The sequence below is a fragment of the Callorhinus ursinus genome, unplaced genomic scaffold, assembly GCF_003265705.2.
Source record: "Callorhinus ursinus isolate GAN/ISIS: 27379988/994484 unplaced genomic scaffold, GSC_fseal_2.0 scaffold55, whole genome shotgun sequence".
Lineage (NCBI taxonomy): Eukaryota > Metazoa > Chordata > Mammalia > Carnivora > Otariidae > Callorhinus > Callorhinus ursinus.
The window spans coordinates 4,436,829-4,452,859 of NW_027397117.1; the positions used below are offsets into that span (position 1 = coordinate 4,436,829).

The following is a 16,031-nucleotide window of genomic DNA, read 5'->3' on the forward strand; positions in this document are numbered from 1 at the left end:
TCTCTAAAAATTAGTGAATTGGGGGTCCCTGGGTGGCTCAGTCGGTTAAGCGTCTGCCTTCAGCTCGGGTCATGATCCCGGGGTCCTGGGATCGAGCCCCGCATTGGGCTCCCTGCTCGGCGGGAAGCCTGCTTCTCCCTCTCTCACTCTCCCTGCTTGTGTTCCTGCTCTCGCTGTTTCTGTCGGGTAAATAAATAAAATCTGAATCTTGGTTTTGGCTCACATCGTAATTCACGTCGTAATCTCATGGGTTGTGGGGACCAGCCTCACATCGGGCTCTGCGCTCAGTGGGGAGTCTGCTTAGGAATTCTCTCCTTCTGCTCCTCCTCCCACTATTTCTCTTTCTCTCTCTCTCTTAAATAGACAGATAAATCTTTTAAAAAAATTAGTGACTTGGCATTCGGGTTTCATATAACAGTCTCTGAATTCTGTTGATATCCCTTTTTCAAAAAGTTAATATAGTAATTCCTGTTCAACTGCAGAGTTAGGGTCCTAGAAATTGTGGTAGAAAAATTCATGATCAAATAAACATATCCTTTCAGGAAATTAAGGATATAGGAAAAAGGACCTCAATGAGCCTTTGTAAAATGTTTTCCTTTACCAAACTAAAACACATTGACCAGTTAATAAGAATAGCATTAATAAACAATTTTTTACCAATATTTAGTAATAATGAGATACTGTATTATTAATGCTTATTTCCCATATCTCTAGAAGCCTTTCAGGACTTCTCTCTGTATCATTTCAGTGATGCACCTGAAATTTACTTATTGAATCTACATTTGGAAATAAGGCTTTCAAGTAAAATAGTACAGGGGCTATAAAGAGTCATTAGGTGAATTGTAGTTACATCATTAAGTATTGTTTCTTTTTGATAAGTGACTAAGGGAGAGGGGCGCCTGGGTGGCTCAGTCGTTAAGCGTCTGCCTTCGGCTCGGGTCATGATCCTGGGGTCGTGGGATCGAGCCCCGCGTTGGGCTCCCTGCTCGGCGGGAAGCCTGCTTCTCCCCCTCCCCACTCCCACTGCTTGTGTTCCCTCTCTCGCTGTGTCTCTTTCCGTCAAATAAATAAATAAACTCTTTAAAAAAAAAAGTGACTAAGGGTGAGTGGCTGAAAAAGAAGGAACCATCATGGTGCCTGGGCTGTGAAATTAAGACCGACCACTGGTAGATTAACAGTGACAGAAATGTCAACCATAAAACTAATCACTTCTGTGTGTGCTGGGCACCATGCTTACACGCATCATCTGCTTTAGTCCTCAATAGGAAGCATTAAAGTCATTTACAGCTCAGGAGACAGGAGCTCAGAGACTTCTAATAAGCTGTCCAAGACTGCAACAAGTATAACTTAAATTTTCTTAATTCATATATTCACTTAGCACATTCATTGACCACATATGAGGTGCCACTTGGGACTCTCAGTGAACAAACCAAACATACCCTGTTGTATTAGTGAGAGTTCTCTAGAGAAACAGAACTAATAATAAGGTACTAATAAGTGTATGTATTTTATATCTATCTTCTATCTAAAAAATCTATTTTTCAATAGATTTAATATCTCCTATTGTAATCTCCTATTTGTTCTGTTTCTCTGGAGTTGAACCCTAACACTGCAAGCATTAATTGATCAGCATTAGATGATGAGCTTTGGGTTGAGCATATAAAATGTGCAGGACCCAGTTCTTACCTTCAAAGGAGGTCTCCCAAAGAAAGAAACGGCCATATCCCTAAGTGGCTACGATGAGAAGTGTATATTAGAGTAGCATGAGAAGACCTGCATAAGCCTGGAGGGAACGATGGCTGAGGGCAGGAGAGAGGGAAGGCTTCAGACAAATGAGATGTCTCAGTCGTGTTCCAAAGGATGAATATCAAGTGGACAGGAGGCAGAAGCAATAGCAAGTGCGATGATTTAACAATAAAGTGATGCCAAAAAACAAAACAAAACAAAAAAACAACAAAAAAAACAATAAAGTGATGCCATGTTTCACAAAATAATAGTTACTTTTGCTCCACTCTATGCACTTAATTTTTAAAAAAATTTTCTTTCTATTCTTCCATTAAAAAAAAAAAAAGAAACCTGCTGGCAACCTACTGTGATTTGGAGTCTCACTGTTAAGTCATGACCCACCATTTGAAAACCACTGCTCTCAGTGATGGGGTGTCATTGAAGCGTGTTAGACAGAGTGAGGACATAATCAGTTGACCTTTGTGATCTCACTCTTTGTGAAGTCTTGGACCAGAGTGATGCATCTCCCCCCTGAAATCACTTAGTGAGACCTTTGAAGAAATGTTGTCCTGACCCCACACCCAGAGATCCTTATTTAATTGATCTGGAGCAGGGCCCAGCACAGAGCCCAGGTGAGAAGCTGAAGTGTGCTTTTTAAGACTCTTGTCTGCAGACCTCATGTTTCCAGATATAATAGGATACTTGATAAAATGTGGGTTTCTAAACCCACCACAGGCCTAATGAATCATATTTTCCAGTATGGAATCCAGACATCAACAGTTTCATGAGCTACTATGAACTGAATCGTGTCCCCCACTCCACCCCAAAATTCATGTTAAAGTCCTGATCTCTAATAGGATGGTATTTGGAAGTGGGGCCTTTGAGAGATATTAGGGTTAGATGAGATCATAAGGGTGGAGCCCCATCATGAGATTAGTGCCCTCATAAGAAGAACCAAGTACGGACACAGAAGGTGGCCGACTTCAGGCCAGGAAGAGAGTTCTCGTCAGAAACTGACCATGCTGGTACCTTGATTTTAGACTTTTAGCCTGCAGAAATGTGAGTAATATGTTCCTGTTGTCTAAGCCACTTGGCTCACGGTTATGGCAGCCCAAACTAAGACACAAGCTTTCTGGGTGGTTCTTCTTTACCTCAGTTTGAGAACTGCTGCCTTGATGGAGGGACAGGTGCACCAAGAGGAGAGGGTGAGGTGTTGGAGGCAGCCGTGTGGGTTGGAAGGTGATGCATTACGAGGTCCAGGTGAAGGATGAAGGAAGACTGAGCCAGGGCAGCTCCAGAGGGCCTGGAGAGGAGAGAAACGATCTAAGGTATTTAGGAGGTCCGATAACAAGCCTGATTTTATAAAGAGGATAAAAAAGAATGGAAAAAGAGGAGCACCCCCAAATTTCAGGATCGTGTGATTGTGTGAGAAGATGAAGCCATTTGGCCAAGATGGAACAATTGGGCATCCATCGTATGGACCCCCGCTGACCTAGAGTTCCACTCATTCTGCATAAAACCCCCACCCTTCCCAAAATACCGCAGGCCTTATGCCACCTCTCCAGCAAAGCTTGACCATAAAACCAATTTTGTGCTTCATTGCACATATTTCCCCCACCACCATACTTTATCAGAACTCAAAAGAGGCCAGTCATTTCCCTCTTTCATGTTAAGAGAAGCTAATTAGCAGCAATCAGTCTATTTCACAGAATATTTACAAAGATGCTTTCCTGAATTCATGCATGTTGCTGAGAAAATAAACCACATCAGTAAATAACAGGTGCTGGCCTAATTAAGGGCATATTCCATAGGGCAGGTTTCTAATTCTTGAGTGCCGGCTCCTATAATATAAATTTTATTGCAGACTCGCCTGTATATAAAGTCGCCTGTAGACCCAGAGGCACATGGGGTTAGACTATAGAATGGACAGGGGACCGCGTGTTTTGGTGTCAGGAGCAGGACAACAAGGGCTCCAGAGCCCTTATCTTCATCCCGGATACTGTCCCATCTCAGGATCCTTAACTTAATCACATATACAAAGACCCTTTTCCCAAATGCAGTGTTGGGTGTGTTTTTAGACTACCTTGGGGGAGGGAGTAGGAGAAAGAATAGTCCTAATGATTCTGTTGCTGGTGCTCTCTGTAGAGCGGATGACCGAACTCTGCTTCTTTCTCAGAAAGAATTTATTTGAGAACCTCTAACACTGGACTCCCTCCTGATTCAGGCCATGCTCTCTGGGAGCATCAGATGCATCTGTCTGGCTCCTGTTCTCATGATATACTCATGTGGTCTCTCTCTGAGGGGACCCCACTTCCTCTACCAGGCAGACCTCCTGGGATGCTCAGAGTCTCCAGGGTGTGGCTCAACCTGGCTATTTTTTAAGACTCCCCAGATCTGACTGGGGTTGAAGGGTCTACTTTCAAGGTGGCTCACTCACATGACTGACAAGTTAGTGATGCCAGTGGCAGGTGGGCTTGATTCTTTTCTATGTGGGTTTCTTCATAGATCTACTTGACTCTCTTTGCAACATGGTTGCTGGCTTTCTCTGGGGTGAGTGGCCCAATAGGCCAGGTTATAGGCCACAGTGCCTTTTGACCTAGCCTTAGAAGTCACAAACTGTCATTCTTCCATACTCTATTGATCACACAAACTATGAGACAATGAAGAAGAGACTACACCAGTGCACAAATACTAGCAGGCACATTCACTGGATCCATCTTAGTAGCTGGTCACCATACACAGCAGTGTATATGTTTCCAAATGGAAAAACAGGACCCAGAATAGTATTTTTGCATGCTCACAGTAAGACAAGCAAATGTTCACTGACACAACCTGGAAGGACATTAAGAGATTTGAGAAGTTGCAGTAAATGGTCTTTAGGTACCCCCAGCCTCCCAATAGTGTGGTTCAAACCAACATACAAATACCAGAATCAGATGAGTTCTGGTCCTCAGTGAGAATATAATCTTTTTGGGAGTCATCCAATAACTCCAAGGAAGTAATTTAGGTAAAACATTTTGTACACTCCTTGGCACATACTAAATATTAATAAACAGTAGCTGTTATGTCAAGGCATTGCAGGGGGTAGATTTCTGGTGGCAGATGTATAAAGAGGGTTATATCAGATAGAGGGAACAAAATAATAAGACTTGACCTAGAGTTATAGGTCCAAATATCGAGATAAGGGTTTGTCTACACCCCTAAAATAATTTTGTGAAAACTTATTTGCTCTTTGTTCTCCTGAAAGAAACAAAATCCACTGACAAACAAAATACATTGACTCTCTGGCACACATAAGACATTCTTCTTGACATAGAGTGGACAGGGAGTGGATAGTGAACAAAAGGAAGGGGGGGGACACATACAAATGATTTTTTAAAAAAGCAAAAGTCTATACCCTTATGAAGGTAATAGGAAAAATTGGGAATGTTTTCAAATACCTATATGATAGATTACAGTTTCTAAAAATAGCAACAATATTTCCCTTCTCACATGTTCTCCTATACTGTGACTTTGCCATTTTCTCAACAGTAAGTGTAGTCTAATTCTTCTCCCCTTAGATTTAGGCTGGTTATAGTGACTTGCTTGACCAAAGAAATGCAACCAATATGACATTCTAGGACTTCAAAGGCTTGGAGAGTTTGCCTGGGTCTCCTGGAAAATTTGCACTGCTCACATTTTTACCTTTGTACACATTTCTCCTCCCACAATGTCCTTCGCCCCTTCATCTTATTATCTTCTAATCAGACCTTAGAGCTCCTCTCAATTATTTCCTTTCTGAGGACACTTGATTTCATATTTTCATGTTTTCAAAATAAACACCTTTGCTTTCTGAAAAATTACCCCCTTTAAAATCGAGAAAGTGATTAATTCTGTAACTGAATTTGGAAACTGTTATGTAGTTCACTGAGAAGTGCTTCCCTAAGTGTAAAGTTATATGGTTGGGATGCACTTGAGAGGAAATATCTGCAATTCTAATGTTAAGAACATCATATTTCTTATTTTTTATTGTTATGTTAAACACCATACATTACATCATTAGTTTTGGATGTAGGGTTCCATGATTCATTGCTTGTGCAAAACACCCAGTGCTCCACGCAGAACGTGCCCTCTTTAATACCTTTCACCAGGCTAACCCATCCCCCGACCCCCCTCCCCTCTAGAACCCTCAGTTCGTTTTTCAGAGTCCATTGTCTCTCATGGTTCGTCTCCCCCTCCGACTTACTCCCCTTCATTCTTCCCCTCCTGCTATCTTATTCTTTTTCTTTTTTCTTAACATATGTTGCATTATTTGTTTCAGAAATACAGATCTGTGATTCAACAGTCTTGCACAATTCACAGTGCTCACCATAGCCCATACCCTCCCCAATGCCTATCACCCAGCCACCCCATCCTTCCCACCCCCCACCACTCCAGCAACCCTCAGTTTGTTTCCTGAGATTAAGAATTCCTCATATCAGTGAGGTCATATGATACATGTCTTTCTCTGATTGACTTATTTCACTCAGCATAACACCCTCCAGTTCCATCCACATCGTTGCAAATGGCAAGATCTCATTCCTTTTGATGGCTGCATAATATTCCATTGTGTTTATATACCACCTCTTCTTTATCCATTCATCTGTCGATGGACATCTTGGCTGTTTCCACAGTTTGGCTATTGTGGACATTGCTGCTATAAACATTGGGGTGCACGTACCCTTTCGGATCCCTACATTTGTAGCTTTGTGGTAAATACCCAGTAGTGCAATGGCTGGATCATATGGTAGCTCTATTTTCAACTGTTTGAGGCACCTCCATACTGTTTTCCAGAGGGGTTGCACCAGCTGGCATTCCCACCAACAGTGTAGGAGGGTTCCCCTTTCTCAGCATCCCCGCCAACATCTGTCGTTTCCTGACTTGTTAATTTTAGCCATTCTGACTGGTGTGAGGTGGTATCTCATTGAAGTTTTGATTTGGATTTTCCTGATGCCGAGCGATGTTGAGCACTTTTTCATGTGTCTGTTGGCCATTTGGATGTCTTCTTTGGAAAAATGTCTGTTCATGTCTTCTGCCCATTTCTTGATTGGATTATTTGTTCTTTGGGTGTTAAGTTTGATAAGTCCTTTATAGATTTTGGATACTAGCCCTTTATCTGATATGTCATTTGCAAATATTTTCTGCCATTCTGTCGGTTGTCTTTGGGTTTTGTGGACTGTTTCTTTTGCTGTGCAAAAGCTTTTTATCTTGATGAAATCCCAATAGTTCATTTTTGCCCTGGCTTCCCTTGCCTTTGGCGATGCTTTTAGGAAGAAGTTGCTGTGGCTGAGGTCGAAGAGGTTGCTACCTGTGTTCTCCTTTAGGATTTGGATGGACTCCTGTCTCACGTTTAGGTCGTTCAACCATTTGGAGTCTATTTTTGTGTGTGGTGTAAGGAAATGGTCCAGTTTCATTCTTCTGCAAGTGGCTGTCCAATTTTCCCAACACCATTTGTTGAAGAGACTGTCTTTTTGTCATTGGACATTCTTTCCTGCTTTGTCAAAGATGAGTTGACCATAGAGTTGAGGGTCCATTTCTGGGCTCTCTATTCTGTTCCATTGATCGATGTGTCTGTTTTTGTGCCAGTACCATACTGTCTTGATGATGACAGCTTTGTAATAGAGCTGGAAGTCCGGAATTGTGATGCCGCCAGCTTTGCTTTTCTTTTTCAAGATTCCTCTGGCTATTCGGGGTCTCTTCTGGTTCCATACAAATTTTAGGATTATTTGTTCCATTTCTTTGAAAAAAGTGGATGGTATTTTGATGGGGATTGCATTGAATGTGTAGATTGCTCTAGGTAGCATTGACATCTTCACAAAGTTTGTTCTCCCAATCCATGAGCATGGAACGTTTTTCCATTTCTTTGTGTCTTCTTCAATTTCTTTCATGAGTATTCTATAGTTTTCTGAGTACAGATCCTTTGCCTCTTTGCTTAAATTTATTCCTAGGTATCTTATGGTTTTGGGTGCAATTGTAAATGGGATCGACTCCTTGATTGGTCTCTCTTCTGTCTTGTTGTCGGTGTATAGGAATGCCACTGATTTCTGTGCATTGATTTTATAGCCTGCTACTTTACTGAATTCCTGGATGAGTTCTGGCAGTTTTGGGGTGGAGTCTTTTGGGTTTTCCACATACAGTATCATATCATCTGCAAAGAATGAGAGTTTGACCTCCTTTTTGCTGATTTGGATGACTTTGATTTCTTTTTGTTGTCTGATTGCTGTGGCTAGGACTTCTAATACTATGTTGAATAGCAGTGGTGAGAGTGGACATCCCTGCTGCGTTCCTGACCTTAGGGGGAAAGCTCTCAGCTTTTCCCATTGAGAATGATATTCCCTGTAGGTTTTTCATAGATGGCTTTTATGATATTGAGGTATGGACCCTCTATCCCTATACTCTGAAGAGTTTTGATCAAGAAAGGATGCTGTACTTTGTCAAATGCTTTTTCTGCATCTATTGAGAGGATCATATGATTCTTGTTCTTTCTTTTGTTAATGTATTGTATCACGTTGATTGATTCGCGGATGTTGAACCAACCTTGCAGCCAAGGGATAAACCCCACTTGGTCGTGGTGAATAATCCCTTTAATGTACTGTTGGATCCTGTTGGCTAGTATTTTGGTGAGAATTTTTGCATCCATGTTCATCAAGGATATTGGTCTGTAATTCTCCTTTTTGGTGGGGTCTTTGTCTGATTTTGGGATCAAGGAAATGGTGGCCTCCTAAAATGAGTTTGGAAGTTTTCCTTCCATTTCTATTTTTTAGAACAGTTTCAGGAGAATAGGTATTAATTCTTCTTGAAATGTCTGATAGAATTCCCCTGGGAAGCCATCTGGCCCTGGGCTTTTGTTTGTTGGGAGATATTTGATGACTGCTTCAATTTCCTTAGTGGTTATAGGTCTGTTTAGGTTTTCTCTTTCTTCCTGCTTTAATTTTGGTAGTTGATACATCTCTAGGAATGCACCCATTTCTTCCAGGTTATCTAATTGGCTGGCATACAGTTGCCCATAATATGTTCTCATAATTGTTTGTATTTCTTTGGTGTTGATTGTGATCGCTCCTCTTTCATTCATGATTTTGTTGATTTGGGTCATTTCTCTTTTCTTTTTGATAAGTTGGCCAGGGGTTTATCAATCTTGTTAATTCTTTTAAAGAACCAGCTCCCAGTTTCATTGATCTGTTCTACTGCTCTTTTGGTTTCTATTTCATTGATTTCTGCTCTGATCTTTATTATTTCTCTTCTCCTGCTGGGTTTAGGCTTTATTTGTTGTTCTTTCTCCAGCTCCTTTAGGTGTAGGGTTAGGTTGTGTATTTGAGACCTTTCTTGTTTCTTGAGAAAGGCTTGTATTGCTATATACTTTCCTCTCAGGACTGCCTTTGCTCTAACCCAAAGATTTTAAACAGTTGTGTTTTCATTTTCATTGGTTTCAATGAATTTTTTAATTCTTCTTTAATTTCCTGGTTGACCCATTCATTCTTCAGTAGGATGCTCTTTAGCCTCCATGTATTTGAGTTCTTTCCGACTTTCCTCTTGTGATTGAGTTCTAGTTTCAAAGCATTGTGGTCTGAAAATATGCAGGGAATGATCCCAATCTTTTGGTACCGGTTGAGACCTGATTTGTGACCCAGGATGTGATCAATTCTGGAGAATGTTCCATGGGCACTAGAGAAGAATGTGTATTCCGTTGCTTTGGGATGGAATGTTCTGAATATGTCTGTGAAGTCCATTTCATCCAGTGTGTCATTTAAAGTCTTTATTTCCTTGTTGATCTTTTGCTTAGATGATCTGTCCATTTCAGTCAGGGGGGTGTTAAAGTCCCCCACTATTACTGTATTGTTGTCAATGTGTTTCTTCACTTTATTATTAATTGCCTTATATAATTGGCTGCTCCCATGTTCGGGGCATAGATATTTACAATTGTCAGATCTTCTTGTTGGGTAGACCCTTTAAGTAGGATATAGTGTCCTTCTTAATCTCTTATTGCAGTCTTTGTTTTAAAATCTAATTTGTCTGATATAAGGATTGCCACCCCAGCTTTCTTTTGGTGTCCATTAGCATAGTAAATGGTTTTCCACCCCCTAACTTTTAATCTGGGGGTGTCTTTGGGTCTAAAATGAGTCTCTTGCAGACAGCATATCGATGGGTCTTGTTTTTTAATCCAATCTGATAGCCTGTGTCTTTTGATTGGGGCATTTAGCCCATTTACATTCAGGGTAACTATTGAAAGATATGAATTTAGTGCCATTGTATTGCCTGTAAGGTGACTGTGACTGTATATTGTCTGTGTTCCTTTCTGATCTATGCTGCTTTTAGGCTCTATCTTTGCTTAGAGGACCCCTTTCAAGATTTCTTGCGGGGCTGGTTTCGTGTTTGCAAATTCCTTTAGTTTTTGTTTGTCCTGGAAGATTTTTATCTCTCCTTCTATTTTCAATGACAGCCTAGCTGGACATAGTATTCTTGGTTGCATATTTTTTCTCATTTAGTGCTCTGAAGATCTCATGCCAGTCCTTTCTGGCCTGCCAGGTCTCTGTGGATAGGTCTGTTGCCAGTCTAATATTTCTACCATTGTAGGTTACATATCTCTTCTCCCAAGCTGCTTTCAGGATTTTCTCTTTGTCTCTGAGACTCGTAAGGTTTACTATTAGATGTCGGGGTGTTGACCTATTTTTATTGATTTTGACAGGGGTTCTCTGTGCCTCCTGGATTTTGATGCCTGTTTCCTTCCCCACATTAGGGAAGTTCTCTGCTATAATTTGCTCCAATATACCTTCTGCCCCTTTCTCTCTTTCTTCTTCTGGCATCCCAATTATTCTAATGTTGTTTCCTCTTATCGTATCGCTTATCTCTCGAATTCTGCCCTCGTGATCCTGTAGTTGTTTCTCTCTTTTTCTCCGCCTTTTTATTTTCCATCATTTGGTCTTCTATATCGCTGATTCTCTCTTCTGCCTCATTTATCCTAGCAGTTAGTGCCCCCATTTTTGATTGCACCTCATGAATAGCCTTTTTGATTTCGACTTGGTTAGATTTTAGTTCTTTTATTTCTCCAGAAAGGGTTTCTCTAATAACTTCCACGCCTTTTTCAAGCCCAGCTAGTATCTTTAAAGTCATGTCTCTGAACTCGAGGTCCGACATCATACTAATGTCCGTATTGAGTAGGTCCCTGGCTGACTGTACTACCTCTTGTTCTTTTTTTTGAGGTGATTTTTTTCCTCTTGTCATTTTGTCCAGAGGAGAATAGATGAATGAAAAACAAAATGTTAATAGGTTAACAACGTCCCCAGGAAATATACTCTCTACAAATCAGAAAAGACCTGAAACCAGGGGAAAAGAAAGGGAATGAAAGAATAAGGAAAGAGGGGGAAAAAAAAAGAAAAAGATAAAAATAAAAACAGAACAATAGAAAAAAAACAGAATATGATCAGATATGATCAGGCTAGTGCATAGATCAGTGCCACACACTAGATTTTGGGTGTATTTTGGTCTGTTAGAAAAAAGTGTCTCCTAAAATTTTAAAGGAAGAAAGACATATATGTACAAAATAAGGGTTGATACAATGAAGGGATGGAAGATGAGTATAAAGATGAAAATTATAAAGGATTTTATAAAAGGAATTGATAAGAAATTGTTTGAAAAAAGAAAGACGATTTAAAAAAAAAAAGAGAGAGTATGTGATCAGGCAGGAGACTAGAACCAAGTCATACACTAGTGATTTAGGGTATATTTTGATCTGTTAGAAGAAACTGTATCTCAAAATTTTAAAGAGAGAATTTATATATATATATGCCAAAAATAAGGGTAACTACTATGAAGGGATAAAATATGACACTAAAAATGAAAAACTTTTTTTTAAAAAGGGATTGATAAGATGTTGGTTGAAAAAGGGAAAAAGAAAAATTAAAAAAAACAGTTAAAAAATTAACTTTGAAAAACTAATGAATCATGGTAAAAAAAAGCCATGAATTCTATGTGCCGTATTCCCCTAGCGCTGGAGTTCTCCCGTTCTCCTTGATCTGTAAAGTTGGTCTTGGCTTGTTGGCTGTTCGTGCTGATCTTCTGGGGGAGGGGCCTGTTGCCGTGGTTCCCAAATGTCTTTGCCGGAGGCTGAATTGCCCCACCCTTGTCGGTCCTGGCTAAGCAAGCTGCTCAGGTTTGCTCTCAGGAGCTTTTGTTCGCTGCAAGCTCTTGGTACAGCTTTGGAGGACCAGGGTGAAAATGGTGGCCTCCCAATCTCCGCCCGGAGGAGCCAAGAACTTGGGGCCCCGCTCCTCAGTGCGCCCCCAGAGAAAAGCAGTCACTCCCGTGTCCCCGGTCTCCGGCCGCACTCCGTGCTCACCCGGCCTGTGACCGAGTGTTTCTATCTCTGGCCCCTGACCCCGTGTGGAGTCTCCAAACCCAGCAGATCCCTGTGGTGCGCTCCCGCGCCGCTCCTCCTGGGGGAGGAAGAGGAATCTCCCCAGATCTGCCGCTTGTTGGGTCCCTGCTGGAGGAGCAGTGGCCCGACTGGGCCACGGATCACAGTTTATGGCCACCCCAAGCTGAGAGCCCGCGCCTCGGCTCCGTCTCTGCAGCCGGCTTCCCTGCTCCGATACCTGGGAGCTCTGCCGCACTCAGGCTCCCCCGGTCTTTCTGTGACCCCGAGGGTCCTGAGACCACACTGTCCCGCGAGGGTTCCACCCCCCGCTTAGCCACTGGAGCGACGTCCCTCAGTGGAGCCAACTTCTAAAAGGTCCGATTTTGTGCTCCGCGGCTCTAGCACTTGCCAGAAGCGGCTGGCGGAGGCCCCTCCCCCGCCGTCTATCCTCCCGAATATCGCCTCGGATTCACTTCTCCGCACGTCCTACCTTCCAGTAAATGGTCGCTTCTCTGTTCAGAGAGTTGTTGCTATTCTTATCTTCGATCTCCTGTTGAGTTTGTAGGTGTTCAGAATGGTTTGATCCCTATTCAGCTGAATTCCTGAGACCAGACGAAATCCAGGTCTCCTACTCCTCTGCCATCTTGCTCCGCCCCCTAAGAACATCCTATTTCTTCAACATGAGTGTTGAGGCTTTGGTGAAGGTTTCTGCTCTGCTGTTTGTGGGAGCATTTGCCCTTCTGGTATAATTTGGCGCAGAGTCACTGTGCAAGAAACAATTTGGTAAAAAAAAAAATCAAAAGCCAAAAAAAACCCCGCAACACCCACTAGCTCTTCCTCAGATTCTCAGGGTCTGAAATAAGGTTAATTGGATTTGTTCACAAATCCAAGAATCAGCCTACAACAGTGTTTCCCAAAGGGTATTCCATAAGACACTGGTTCTAAGAGGTGGTAAGTATCATTTGAAAAAAGTCTTCTGTGATACAAATAAATTGAGGAAATACAGAATTAAACAAATTAGGTGATTTTTTTTTTCCTTTGCAGGAAGTCTCAGAGGCTTCTCTATGCTAATGCACATTGATTATCTCCTGCAAGAGTCTATGATATGCAGAGCATCTAGCTTATTTGACCGTGAATGCTTTCTATAAGAGACCCCCTTGTATCTCTCATGGTCTCTGGAATACATTTTGGGAAAAGGTGCTTTGCAGGACTAAGTGTATGGCTTATGAGATGGCAGAGATTGCTCCAGATACCTGTGGGTAGAGACTGAGATTTAAGAAAAAAATAGCTTTAGCTTTCACAAGTGGAGGAGGAAACACACACCCCCTTCATCACCCTTTGCCTCAAAATCTTTGTCTTTTCAGAGAGCCATCATGGCTGAAATCCTACTGGATGGCTGGATATAATTTACTGTTCACCATGTTTGCCCGTGAGTCAAAATACATGACACCAAGGATGAATCTTGTGTCAAGGCGCGCACATTCTCTTGCTCTCCTTTGCCAGTTTTGCTGGAGGGGTGAAGAGAGAGAGGTGTGTGGATGCTACTGAGATGCTTAGCATATGGAGTGTGGTCAATGGATCATGAGAGAGAATGTGGGTGGATGGATGATTGGACAGGCCCAGGGGGTATGATGAAACCACATCTAAAATGTCTCACTGGGCACACGTGTTTACTGGAAAGGTCTGGAAAATTCTAAGGCCAAACAGAGTAAGAATTTTAAAACAAAAGAAAACTTTTCTCCCTTTTATTGTTGCCTCAGCCCTACCCAGAGTTAGCCTATAAAAGAGGAGCTTTTCTTAAAATTAGAAACAGAAGGAAAAAGCCACATACAATCATACTTTATACTATGCACATGCATTTTCTCTTTTACCCAAGATGCGCACAAAAACCCGGAAAGCTTAGATGCCCAGGCAAAAAAGTTTGAACTAAGACAATTTCTCCATGCATTTGACATTGGAATATGTGGTTATAGGGCTCCTGGGAAGTTGCTCAGCACACTTTGGGGACCAGTGGCCAAGCAGAGGAAGCTTACAATTCCATTTAGTAGGGGCTCCCCCATACTAAGTGTTTTATATATGCTTTGACATTTGTAGCTCACACAGTAAAGCCAAAGCAACCATTGCCCTCAATCTAGGGCGCCCACATTGTGTCATTTTGTGAGATTGTCTTGGCCAGGAAAATGCTACAAATAAGGGTCCTGCTTCTTCAGAAAAGACACTCATTTTGGGAAACCTTCAATACTTATTAACAAAAACATCTCCTTCTATTTAGATAATGTTTCATAGCCTACAGAGTACTTTTTGTCATATTATTATATCATGTCCTTCCCACGACTATACCATAAGGTTTAAGAAAATCACCAAGTACACATTATTATACTAATTATAGCATTTTTGGGTACAGGAGGGCCTTAAAGATCATTCATTTGATAACTCAATAAATTTTTATTGATGGTCACCATATGGTGGGTGCTGTGCTAGGCTCTGGGCATTTCACAGTCTAGAAGGTGTACGTACAGTTAGAGGAATGAAGAAGAAAACAAACTCATCAACATGGAAAATATAATTTTTACATAGTGATAAGAAATATGAAGGCAATAAAATGTTGTAGTGGCCAAAGAAGTTGGGGGAGAAGTCAGGGCAACCTTAGATGGATGGGTCAGTGGAGTCGGCCAATGGAGACTTAGATGGGTGGGCCAGTGGAGACTTCCCTAAAGAGATCTGAGACTAAAATAAGGAGACAGAACTAACCATGTTAGCCAGAGGGACACTGTGAAAAAGAACTTTTTTTTTTCTTTTTTGCAAGAGCATTTTTGTACGCTGATGACTTGCACCAGAGTAGTGGGAAGTGGTCAGATTCTGAATATATTTTGAAGACAGATGTGAGGAGGTTTGCTGATGGGTTAGTTTTGGGGTAGGAGAGGTCGCAGAACCAAAGATGATGTCCTAGGTTTTTAGTCCAAGCATCTGAAGTGGATTTGCCACTTACTGAAATAGGGCAAATGAGGAGTTTGGCTTGAGATGTCAATTAGAGACCTAAATGGGAGTGTTGAGAAGGTAGATACAGGCAACTGGAATTCCAGGCTGGAGTTATATACCACACAGATGGTATATACCCCACCAGACTGGATAAGACCACTGAGGGAATAAATATAATTGGAGAAGAAAAGAAGTTGAAGGACTGAGCCTTGGGGCTCTCCATTGTTTAGAAGTTATACATGGGAAAGTGTTTTGAGGAGGAGGGGGTGACCAATTCTATTAAATCCTGATGATGGTCAAGTCAGAAAATGACAGAATTAGTCTATGTGGTTCGCAACGTGGAGGTCATTGGTGATGTTGACAAAAGAAGGGTCTGTGAGATGGTGGGAGTGAACAGCTGGTTGGCAGGCAGGGTTTAGGATGAGGAAAAATTGCAGACTGTGAGTAGGCACCGCTATTTCCAGGTGTCTTGCTATAAGAGGAACGTTGATACATTTGTTCTTCCAATAACTATTAGGTAAGAAGTGGTGGTGAAGTCATCTCTTGGCCAGATTTCAAGCAGCAGAGAAAGCCTGGAATGGATTGCTTCTGTGATGATCCTGGTCTCATGGTCAGTATAAGAAAGTCATAGGGAGATAAAATTCCATATACAAACCAAGGACTATAAACAAGATTAAGGGAGTGGTAAGAGCTAATGAGACACCCAGAGAATAGCAATACTGAGACAGCCTTTGACCAGACCTGAGGGGCAAGAGTAGAAAATCTAGTGAGATTAGGAGCTGGGGCTTTTTTGTCCAGGGTCCAGGCAGGAACACCCTCTACAGACATTCTAAGGAGCATTTAATGAGGTGATTATTTACAGAGTCAAGAGGAGAGTTGGGAGAACCAGTAAGGGGTGCTAAAGCATTCTAGAACTAACTTCTTGGTGAGGGTGGAATTTCTGAAAAACTAAGCTGGA

The 16,031-nt window shown here is 41.7% G+C and overlaps 1 long non-coding RNA gene across 2 annotated transcripts; it reads left to right on the forward strand.

Annotated features, from left to right (window-relative positions):
• Window positions 1–2,266: 2,266 nt before the first annotated feature.
• On the forward strand, window positions 2,267–15,668 carry LOC141371067 (uncharacterized). 2 transcript variants are annotated; one of them, XR_012375688.1, is made up of 3 exons: window positions 2,267–2,784; window positions 13,459–13,566; window positions 15,591–15,668. It is a non-coding gene; the product is annotated as an uncharacterized lncRNA (long non-coding RNA). The 2 variants fall into 2 exon arrangements; XR_012375689.1 differs by having other exon boundaries at window positions 2,267–2,357.
• Window positions 15,669–16,031: the final 363 nt, after the last annotated feature.